An 11,736-nucleotide genomic window follows, 5' to 3' on the forward strand; every position below is an offset into this window, starting at 1 on the left:
AAAGGGCCCTTCAGAGTTCTGTGTTGGGCTGCTGTTGACAGCTGGATCTACAGGAATTAATCATAGGATGAAGGAACTTTATTCATCGCCCACAAGAGTCAGAGGCTGAGCTGTGGCTTCATTCATTATTTCTTCCTTCTGATTGGAGTGAATGATGCCTCCTGTCAGAGTCAATTTACAGAGCAAGTGTATGTTTTCAAAACAGAACAAATAAAACTAAAACGTCAAAGCAAGAGACTTATTAATGATTCATGCAGCATGTTGAGCACATAAAATCATTAAAGCCCCACACACACACACACACACACACACACACACACACAAACACACACTCTTTTCTGTTCTGACATTTATTTTCTTCCCAGGTCAATATCAGTATTTTAGGGGCTCTTGCTGTGCTGACCATCATCAGAAATTCCCAGCTTCTACACAGACTGATACATGTAAAATATGAATACAGCACAGAGAGCCAAAGGGTGCATCTTTATTACAGACCCACACCTGTATACCTGTAAAGAATGAATACAGCACGGACAGATGAAATGTGAGTCTTCATCAGAACCCCATTCACTGATACATGTAAAGTATAAATATGTATTTATGTATACAATTTTTATACCATTATTATGGAAACAATTCCATTCAAAATGGTTTAACAAGTGGAAGACACCCAGACAATGTCCAAGATAAAAAGTCACTTTATTAAAATGCAATGGAGCTTCAATGTAACCTTTGCATGCAGTATACAGGATGCATTTGACAAGAAATCCGAACAAAGGCCGTTTATCCCTAGGTAATTTTCAACATCTACCTCACCCTCCTGAGTTCTTCTGGGCAATGCATTACCACTGTATAGTTCCTCTTGTACAGTGCCATGTACACTCCAACAGCACCACGCATCATCAATTTGATGGTGAATGTTATGGCAGGTCTGAAAGAAATGTTAAAACATCAGAAAATCAAGGAATAAGAAAGTCTAATTGAATAGTAAATACAACGCTTATCAAACAGAGTCATCCTTCAATCTTATTCCAGATTCTCCTTTTTTTTTAATTGTGCATAAACTCCCCTCCTCCCATTCTTTATGGCTTGTGCATATCAATATGACACCTGCATAAGGGCAAGGGGTACCCAGACTTAGCTACATTCATCCTGGAAGGAACTACTACCAGGAGCAGTTTGCAAACACTGTAAACATCGAAATAAAAGCAGGACAAACTAAGGAGGAAATTCCTAATGGTTGCTTGGTTTGTGGCTTTAATATAAGAGCCAGGAAATAATTAATTGGAATGCACTCATGACAATGAGATATTCCAGGTGGACAGAATCAATTATTTTGATTTATATTCTTAAATTAATCTCTCATGAACCAAGTCGCTGTGGGCTTCTGCCAGTTGCGGAGAATGGCATCTAACTCTCCTAGCTTCAAAGGCCCGCCGGGTGCAGCACTTAGCTGTAATATGTGCTAAATACATTAGATCCAGGCACCTTCACCATAGCAGGGTATAGGGAACTCCAGTCCTTGAGTGCTGCCAGCCAATCTTCAGGAAATGCATACTGAAAATGCATGATACGCACTTGCGTGCAGTGGAGACAGTGCATGCAAATATATTTCATGCATGCTCATTGCATCTAGCCAGAAAACCTACATGGCTTATAGCCAGGGGCGGCCCGACCATTAGGCCACCTGAGGCGGGGGCCTCAGGCGGCACTCTTTAGGAGCAGCATCTCAGGGGGCGGTTTCACAACATTTTACCTGGCCACAGTGACTTTCCAAACCTGCCAGCGGTAGCGATTCCCATATGCTGCCCTCCCGCCACTGGCACCCGCCTCTTCCCTTTACTGCGACTGCCTGAAGTAACTTGCTGTTTCGCTCAGGCAGCCACAGTAAAGGGAAGAGGCGGGTGCCGGCAGCGGCAGGGCAGTGTACGGGAATCGCTGCTGGGTTTGGAAAAGTCACCGTGACCAGGTAAAATGCCCGGGGAGGGGGGGGGGCTTGGCATCTCGGCCCGGGGGAGTGGCATGCAAGCTCCACCTCAGGCAGGATCTTGCCTTGGGCCGGTCCTTCTTATAGCACTTTAAGGAATGGATTGCCTACCTCTGACTCTTGTCCTGATGCTCAGAAGCAAACGCGGGCACTAGAGGCTAATAGCGACCACATTAGTGAACACAGAATGCTCAGAGGCTCTAGCACGGGAAACAACAAGTGCGCCAAAGATTGGCACAACCGCACAAAGACTATGCTAATGTAGTCAAATGGGTGTTAATGAGGTCATTTCCTGTTCCCTCCCAATGCTCAGAGAACAGTGCACAAAACAAAGTCACCCTTACCGCTGAAAAAATAACGCCAGCTCATGACAGAGCAGGCATTAGGGTGTTTGAAGAGAGGATTTCTCATGCTCCTTTCTCTAAAATCTACTGTTTTTTCTTTAATTTCGAAGCAGAAGGAAGCTTGTGCAAGCCCCTAAGCACCAGCAGTGATAAACAAATGAGCGCAAGTCCAATGGATGGCAGTACGATGGGTGCGCCTAAATTCTAAGTCGCATAGGTGGGCATGGCCATGGACGGGGCATGGGCGTTTCTACAATCTATTCGCATTATCAGAGAATACACCCAATCTGCACCTAATTTAGGTGTCGGGATTTACACCAAGTAAAGCGTTGCCTAAATGGACATGGCCAAATTTGGTCGCACGGAGAGCCGCTCGGTATATTTTATAAACCACATGGAAATTTAAGGCTATTCTATAAAATTTAGGCATACTTTAGAAAATACGCCTAGGTGGTGGGGGGGGGGGGGGGTTCCGGCGGATTTTTTAGGTGTCATATATAGAATCGAGCCCTTAGTGCTGAATATCACACTTAACCGCTTAAGAGATAACCAGCCGCATAAACCCGGATATTCAATGCTGGTGCCGAGACATAGCCCGACACTGTTTTTAATAGTAGCTCAAGGTGAGTTACATTCAGTTACACTGGGTAATTCATCAGAAAATATCCCCTCTGCCCATGCTTGCTTCTTGCTGTGTATTTTCAGTCGTGTTCAGTACGTAAGAGTGTGATTCATCTTGTGGCATCACAACTAAGGCTACCAGACATCTTCCGGATATATCAGTGGTAGGGAAGGGAAGGGAAATGGGACCTGATATACTGCCTTTCTGTGGTTTTTGCAACTACATTCAAAGCGGTTTACATAGTATATACAGGTACTTATTTGTACCTGGGGCAATGAAGGGTTAAGTGACTTGCCCAGAGTCACAAGGAGATGCAGTGGGAATTGAACCCAGTTCCCCAGCATCAAGGTCTGCTGCACTAACCACTAAGCTGAGCTAACACTGGGTTTACTCCAGGGCATCTCTGAATTTGCAGCTTTGTTTCTTCTGCGGGGACCGCAAGTTCACCAATGCACTAGAGTAAAACCAGGGCTGGATCAGTCCAATTCATGCTGACCTGCAGCCATCTAGAGATAACTGGCAAAGTAATTATTAGGTAGGAAGCTGCAGCTTTTTCTGGTAAGGAAGTGCTGAGAAAGAGATGATTAAAAGCAATCTCTGTAAACAGATCTCCCTGAAACCCCATGATGTGAGAGTGTCCTCTATCCACAGAATCAACCCCTACAGGTTAGTGTGACTCACTGAGGTGGAAGCATGAGGAGGGGGGGTAAAAATAAATTCTGAATAATGCGCGCCCCACAATGAGGTCACGGCTTGCAGTATAAACATGATTGCTTGTAAAAGATACAGTGGCAGCTTCCTCACGTCCATATCTCGTGATGGAGTGGAGCTGGGCTGGCAGTTCAGATTGCCTGAACACATCTTGAACTTTGTACTCTGTGGTCACTGTGCAGTAATACTAGGTACAAACTGAACACATTTCAACCAAATTACTGAACAGGGAAGGAGAATGAAGAAAGGGGTAGATATTCAGCCAGTGGCAGTCAACGTTTTTTGGCCACTGCCAGAGTTATGACTGAATAGTCAATGTTGGACCATGTCCAGGCACCAGCATTGAATATTCAGGTTTATGCAGCCGGCTATCTTTTATTGGTCAAGTGTGATATTCAGCATTTAACTGCCTAAGAGAAACTGAATAATGATGGTAAGGAGTTTTATGCAGTCTAATTTGTCTGGTTAATTTAGGTGGTTAAGCACTGAATATAGGCCACTCAACCTCATAAGTGCTGACTCCACGCCCAGACTGCCCACAAAATAGCTGGCTATGGCTTGGGTGGCTAGTGCTGATATTCTGTGGTACTAACTGCCACTGATATCAGTGGATAGCTCCACATAAGCAATTTAACTGTCCAGGAGCCTCTCCTAGCTGGTTAAATCACTTTAAATATTGACCCCCTAAATCTAATTTTTCCAAAGTGATACTAACATTTTAGGTTTGGTCTGCAGACTGAAAAAATGTACATCTTAATATTCAAAAGAACGTATCGATGTAACCTTAAGAGTTACCCAAGTAAGTCCTTATTTCTCAAAATTCTGGCCTAACTAATGGATAACTTTTAGATGGACAAGTCAAGATAGATAAGTGTTGGAGGGGATATGGGCAGTTCGATGGTAGGGTTGAGTAGAGAATATTTAGAGGTTAGAGTTACTCTGGAATATCTTAAATGGAATGGTATTTTCACCAAAATGTCATTTTTTCCAGGATTGGCAGCATCACTAAGCTTTCGATGAAGTGGTAGCGAAACAGAAGCGCTCTGTAGAGCTAGCGTTCACTAAAAGTTAAGTTGCCTAGTTTTTGCATTTCTAATAAACTGAAAATATTATGAGTGATATACATATATTCTATAAGACTGAAAATGCTATAAATGATAGAATTAAAATTGTATTTTAAAAAATGGAGGTTTTTGAGATTAATGACGAGGCTGCTCGGAAGTGAAGCAACTCTGAAGGGAGATTGCTTAAGTTACAAAAAAAGTATGTTGGTTTTCTGAGCTTCTGAAGTCTTTTCTTCCTAGTAATAGAGGCACATTTTGGTGAGCAAATTTATCTTGAAGTGATGTATGTTGAGAATATTTTCACTATACAAGATATAAGCCAAGGATTTTGAGAGGGTTGAATAGAGGCAATATTTGGCCTCTATCTTGGTCACAGAAATAGAAGGCCTAAGACATCTGTATATCTTTTTGAATAGTTGCATAAAGATATCCAAATGGCTTATTCAGATATCTTTATATGAATTTTGCCAGTCCAAGATTTAGGCATAGAAACATAGATAACTGCCTAGGATGCCAAGGGCTAAGTTTACTAAGCAGTGCTATGGGCGCATTAGCGTTTTTAATGCGTGTAAATGGTGTACACGTGTTAAACGCTAATGCGCCCATAGAAATGTATAGGTTACAGGCGCGTTAAAAACGTCAACGCACCTTAGTAAACATACCCCCAAATGTTTAAAGTGCCAAGTAAGCAGGCTAAATAGGAATCTTTTCCCACTTATTTTAGGGCTGTCCACTTGGTGGAACTTCAAAGAAGCATCACCCACTGGCACTCTGGCCCAACACCCCCCACCTCTGCTTGCCGGTCTCCAGGGGGCCTCCCTTGCTATTTTCACCCTTCACTACTGTTTTTAGGCACCAAGGTCTTAAATCGGTCCCTGGATTTGGCCCCTCCAAATATTCACCCCATAGATTTTTTTTTCCAGTGTCACATTAGGTCACTTCTGTCTTGCACACCTTTCCCTTAATTTAACTGTCAGGCCTATAGTCTTCCCCCAGACCCCCTCAGGATTTGGGGAGATTTTGGTAATTAAACTCAATAATCATAATGACTTTATCATCAGCCCTTCCATAACAACCCTGTAAGGATTGGAGGCCTAGCCTAGTGGTTACCACAGTGGGCTTTGATCCTGATGAAGTGGGTTTAATTCCCACTGCAGCTCTTTGTGGCTCTGGGCAATTCATTTAACCCTCCATTGCCCCAGGTACAAAATAGGTACCTGTATATAATATAAAAACCACTTTGATTATAACCACAGAAAGGTGGTATACCAAATCCCATCCCCTTTCCCTAAAATCACATTTTTGGATATGAGACTTTTAAATATTAACCTTTATTTTATACATATATTTTAGAAACCATATCACAGTGTCTGATGAAAGCTGCCAACTGGGACTTTTGAGCTTAGATAGAAACCTGAGAAATAGATACATTTCTAGATTAATTAAAAGAAATCCATATTGTATTGCCTAAAAGCAATCCCTGAAATGGCAGGTTGGGCTACGATGTTTCCTTACCACTCACCAACATCAAAGAGAAGTAAAAAAATCAAGGCAGTCCACAAGCGAAAAGCAGAGTTTGGAAAAAATCCACAAAATAAAGCAGTATGGTAAAAAATCTTTAATAATGCATAGTTCATTTGTTGGTGGTAGAAAACAGCAGATCAGACAGAAAATCTTTATCCTAGGAAAGGTATGGAAAACAGGTGTGAGGATGTTATAATGCCGTTGTATCGCTCCATGGTGTGACCGCACCTTGAGTATTGTGTTCAATTCTGGTCGCCGCATCTCAAGAAAGATATAGTAGAATTGGAAAAGGTGCAGCGAAGGGCGACTAAAATGATAGCGGGGATGGGACGACTTCCCTATGAAGAAAGACTAAGGAGGCTAGGGCTATTCAGCTTGGAGAAGAGACGGCTGAGGGGAGACATGATAGAGGAATATAAAATAATGAGTGGAGTGGAACAGGTGGATGTGAAGCGTCTGTTCACACTTTCCAAAAATAATAGGACTAGGGGGCATGCGATGAAACTACAGTGTAGTAAATTTAAAACAAATCGGAGAAAATTTTTCTTCACCCAACGTGTAATTAAACTCTGGAATTCATTGCCAGAAAATGTGGTGAAGGCGGTTAGCTTAGCAGAGTTTAAAAAGGGGTTGGACGGTTTCCTAAAGGACAAGTCCATAAACCGCTACTAAACTAAATAACTCAGCACACACTTAAAAATGAACTAAAAAACATACACATGGAATAAAATGATTATGTTCAAATAATGAATAAATACATGAATAAAATCTGTAACGGAAATCATATAAATTATAACATGTAAAAAAAAAACACATTTATGCAAAACTGAGGTTAAAGTCTAACCTCCTGATATTCAGTCAGAGATGGTCAGCGTTCTTTTAAACAGGTCTGCTGAGAGACTGGGCCGGGCCCGGGACAAGGCCGCCCCTGGACCCCGCCCCCATTGCCACCCCCCAGGTTGACACCGCCCCCCTCTGAGGGGGACCCAGCACCACAGTCCCACCCGCCTCTGCCACCGGGCCGGGCCCCTTCCACCCGAACCCCTGCCAGCAGAAGTGCTGTCTTCTGACTCCGGCGTGCGCGGCCCACACAGACGCGCTCCTCTTAGCTGATCTTCGCTGTACTCTGCATGGCTTCTGCATGTGCAGGACATCAGACGCACAGAAGCCCTGCAGAGTACAGCGAAGATCAGCTGATAGGAGCGCCTCTGTGTGGGCTGCGCATGCCGGAGTCAGAAGACAGCACTTCTGCTGGCGGGGTTTCGGGTGGAAGGGGCCCAGTGGCAGTGGCGGGTGGGACTGCGGAGGAATTCTGCAGAGGAATTCTGTCCCCCCTGTCCCCCCCCTCGGCGGCCCTGTTTTTAAATGCTTACCGTCGCCAGCTAAATTAGCCCCCAATATTCAAAACCGCGGGATACAGGCAGGTAACAAGTTAACCAAAGCTATCTTACCCGTTTTTTCCAAAGAATGGCAGCAGCACAGCATTCTAGCACTGATAACTGCAGCAGTTTTAACACTGCTCTCAGGGCTGCTGATTTATATAGCTCCAATGGAGTTCAAAGGTCACTCTTAAACAAATTGTTACTACTAAAATATATTAAATGGGGATCCTAAAAATAATTGCCACTCAAGAGTTAGAATACCAGCTAAAATCACTTTAAAAATGGTTAAACTCCAGCTTGGCTCTAACTAGGAAACAAACAACTGAGTCTGAACAGGTCCCAAACAGAGTTGCCAACTCCGCAGTTTTCCCGTGGAATTGGGCAGGCCTTTAAAGTAGCTCATAGGAAGGTTTTAACGGTCATAGGTTGCAACTTTTTGGGCTGCTTTCTTGGCTTTTAGGCAGCTGCGCCAGTTCATGGTTCTGGCTTTGTCTCTGCTCACCCTCCTACCGATCAAATTTGGAGCGGGAATGAGGCTTGGTGCATCTAAAGCCTCATTCTGGCTCCAAATTTGACCAATAGGAGGGTGAGGTGATGAGGTCATCATCAACTGTACTGCTCAGAAGGCTCCTGCCATGACCAGTGCCAGAGTATATATACGCTCGCTCGATCAGTCTCCACATTGGTGGATGGAGGAGGAGGCAGCGCAAGCTGAGCAGCACACATAGTACACAGGTGAGGCAGTGATGGGTACCTTCCCCCTATGCTCTTTATATAGCTATTTTTGATGTCAAAATCGTTAGGTTACTTTTAGGCATGAATTATGCTGGAAAATCTTTCACCATCTGGCAGCTCTGGTCCCAACACATAGGGGCCCTTTAACTAAGGCGTGCCCAAAAGTGGCCTGTGTTGGTGTAGACACATGTTTTGGGCACGCGCTGGTCCATTTCCTGAGTGCGCCTGGAAAAAAGGAGATTTTTTTTATGTGCCGGAAAATAGACATGCGGCAAAATGAAAACCAGTGTGTGCCCATTTTCGACCTGAAACCTTAACGCCACCCATTGACTTAGCGGTAAAGTCTCACGCGATAACCGGGTGGTAAGCGTGCAGCACATGACAACTGCTGATTACCACTGGGTAAGGGCCCCGCAGTACAAAATAGAAAGTATTTTCTACTGCATGTTTTGGGCGTGCACCAAAAATTGAATTACCGCCCGTGGCACATGGTAGCCAGCTGGTGGTGCCAATTTAACGTGTATTGGATGCACATAGGCGCCTAAGCACCTTAGTAAAAGGGTCCCATAATGAACAAAGCTTCACAAACAGAGCTTTAACTCAAACCACAACAAAAAGTGTATGGGGTTTAAGCCAAAAGACATGAGAAGAGACTTCAAGACCTGAATATGCATATCCTAAAGCAGTGGTTCTCAACATAGTTGTCATGAAACACTCAGCCAGGCAGATTTCAGGATCCCACAATGAATTTGAATGATATAAATTTGCAAGCACTATCTCCAGTATATGCAGATTGTCTCATGCATATTCAGAAAAAAACACGATCAAGTTAAAGTTTACTAATTGAAGTGGTGAGATTCTCATGTGATCCTCGAGTCAGTATAGATCTGATGTAAGGGAGTGAAAAATAACAAATGGACAACAGATGAATGAGGAAGTGGATTTACTCCTAGAGCTAGAGCCTGATGTCTCAAGAGAAGTACATTTTGAAACTGACTTTGGAAGAAGTCTAAGCAGCTATAGAGCATGAAGCAAAGTTATCATATACTGAGGATTAATTGGAGTACATGAGCAGATATGATTTCTGACTTATAAGAAGAAGTGTGGATGATAAATTGAATTGCCAACCCTTTTGGGAAAACAGACTGTGGCTTTAAGAAGAGTGACTATTGAATTGTAGTTTCTGGTGATGACTTATGAGGAACATGAAAATGAGAATTGTATTTGATTTTTAGAATGTTTAATATAGATGTAGTTATTCAATTTAGAGTGAATGGAGTAAGAGTGAGGTGTGAATGTTGGTTTGTGTGAAAAGGTTTTATCATATGGATGACTATTAATTGAATTAAATATTTAATAAAGATTGATAATTAAATACAACGGTTGTTGAAGAGATTGTATGATATACAAATTGCAACCAATTATAGAGTATATACCTAGAATATAACTTTGTTTGATGCATATTCATTGTGGATAAACTGGAAACCTGACTGGCTGTGTGTGTCCTGAAGAACTGGATTGAGAACCCTTGTATTAGTGAAATATTACACTTTGGTCACGTGCACAGCATGGACAGGCTTTCACCAAATATAGACTAGGGGACCTCACAGTAGAAGTAGAAATATGCAGCGCAAAACTGAACTCTTTTTGCTCTGCTGGCTCTCTAGCCCCACCCCTCCCATCCCGTTCCTTGCAAGGGAAACTGCAGAAAGCCAGGCATTAGAGATACCTCTTTTATGCCATCTTCACTGGCTCCCAGTTGAAGCCAGAATAAAATTTAAGATTCTTACTCTGGCTTTTAAAGCCCTACATTTACTGATTCCTCAATACTTAGCCAACGTTATTTTACCATATTCACCTACACGAACACTCCGATCACTTACCGATAACAGATTAATAATTGATGGGAATCAATTCAAACATACATGGGATAAGCATAAAGGAATCCTGTGCCGAAGGAATGGATCCTCAGGAGCTTAGTCAAGATCGGGAGGCGGGGCTGGTGGTTGGAAGGCGGGGATAGTGCTGGGCAGACTTATACGGTCTGTGCCCTGAAGAGCACAGGTACAAATCAAAGTAGGGTATACACAAAAAGCAGCAAATATGAGTTATCTTGTTGGGCAGACTGGATGGACCGTGCAGGTCTTTTTCTGCCGTCATCTACTATGTTACTAGAAACTAAGCTTTTTTCTTTCTAGCTCCCTCTCTCTGCAATTGTCTTCCTAAACCTGTTAGATTGGAAGAGTCGTATGTTAGGTTTCGCAAACTTCTAAAAACACACCTATTTCAGAATACATTTGAAAGTAATCTGGGATGAAAAAGGGGACATGGGCAGAATGAATATGCAGTAACAAATCATATGTCTGCTTATATAAACTTTTTATGAATGGATTGTCCACTGATGTTTTTACTCTTTAGAATGGATGTTTTTAGCTTGCTGTGCTTTCCTGTCAAATTAATGGAGTTCTTATATGTTATTTTAATTTTGATATTTTTATTGTTTAAAACGTAAGCCGTTCTGGTTTGTGTATCCAATAAGAAACAGTATAGAAAATAAATAAACAATAAACGATAATATGAACCTAACATAAAAGCTTTGGTCACTGATGCAGTATGCTAATCACTTGCAAATGTGATGCATGCAGACCTTGTGCACTAATCAAGGTAACCATACTAGACGCATGCGTACAATGTTCTAGGGCAACCAGTACTGTGCGCTTGTTTGAGCAAAACAAAACTGTCAGCATACATCTGTGCATGTGCTGGAATGTTACTTTTGATGGTAAAGAGTGGCATCACATCATTTCTGTGTGCATAAAATTTTTAAGATGCTTTATGTACAGAAAAACATTCCAGCACATGTGCAAATAACATTTTTGTTTTCTTGGAGCAGTGCACACAATGGTCACCTCCTCTTCTGTCTTAAAGAATTGTGGGTACTGTTAAGCTCACAGCAAAAAGAAGGAACAGGCATTAAATCCTCAGAGAATACACAGCAAAACAGGGAAACACCTGTATGTGAAGTCCAAGAAGAAAGAAGAAGTAGAGATTGTGAAACAAGCTTCAACACAGGGAGTGTCTGTCACAATTCCTTTATTGCACCAAACAAAAAATGCCTTGGTGCCAAAATCGCCACTGTTGCTGTTGCAGTCTCTTCTTTTGCAACTGCAACAGTGGTGATTTTGGCACCAAGGCGTTTTTTGCACACAGTTGGAATCTGTGCATTCAACACATTTCCTTTTGGGCACCATTGATTTCTAATTCATTCAGCAACAGATATTGTATTTTTGAGCAGAAACAGGGCCCCATGCCGGGTCTTTGTTTGGTGCAATAAAGGAATTGTTACAGACACTCTCTACTTCTTCTT

The 11,736-nt window shown here is 42.5% G+C and overlaps 1 long non-coding RNA gene across 1 annotated transcript; it reads right to left on the minus strand.

Annotated features, from left to right (window-relative positions):
• Positions 1 to 682: 682 nt before the first annotated feature.
• LOC115479494 lies at positions 683 to 7,745 on the minus strand. Its single transcript, XR_003943702.1, has 2 exons — positions 7,704 to 7,745; positions 683 to 931 (listed from the first exon to the last, which is right to left on the minus strand). It is a non-coding gene; the product is annotated as an uncharacterized LOC115479494 (long non-coding RNA).
• Between the last annotated feature and the right edge of the window lie 3,991 nt (positions 7,746 to 11,736).

This window comes from Microcaecilia unicolor, chromosome 11, assembly GCF_901765095.1.
Source record: "Microcaecilia unicolor chromosome 11, aMicUni1.1, whole genome shotgun sequence".
Classification (NCBI taxonomy): Eukaryota; Metazoa; Chordata; class Amphibia; order Gymnophiona; family Siphonopidae; genus Microcaecilia; species Microcaecilia unicolor.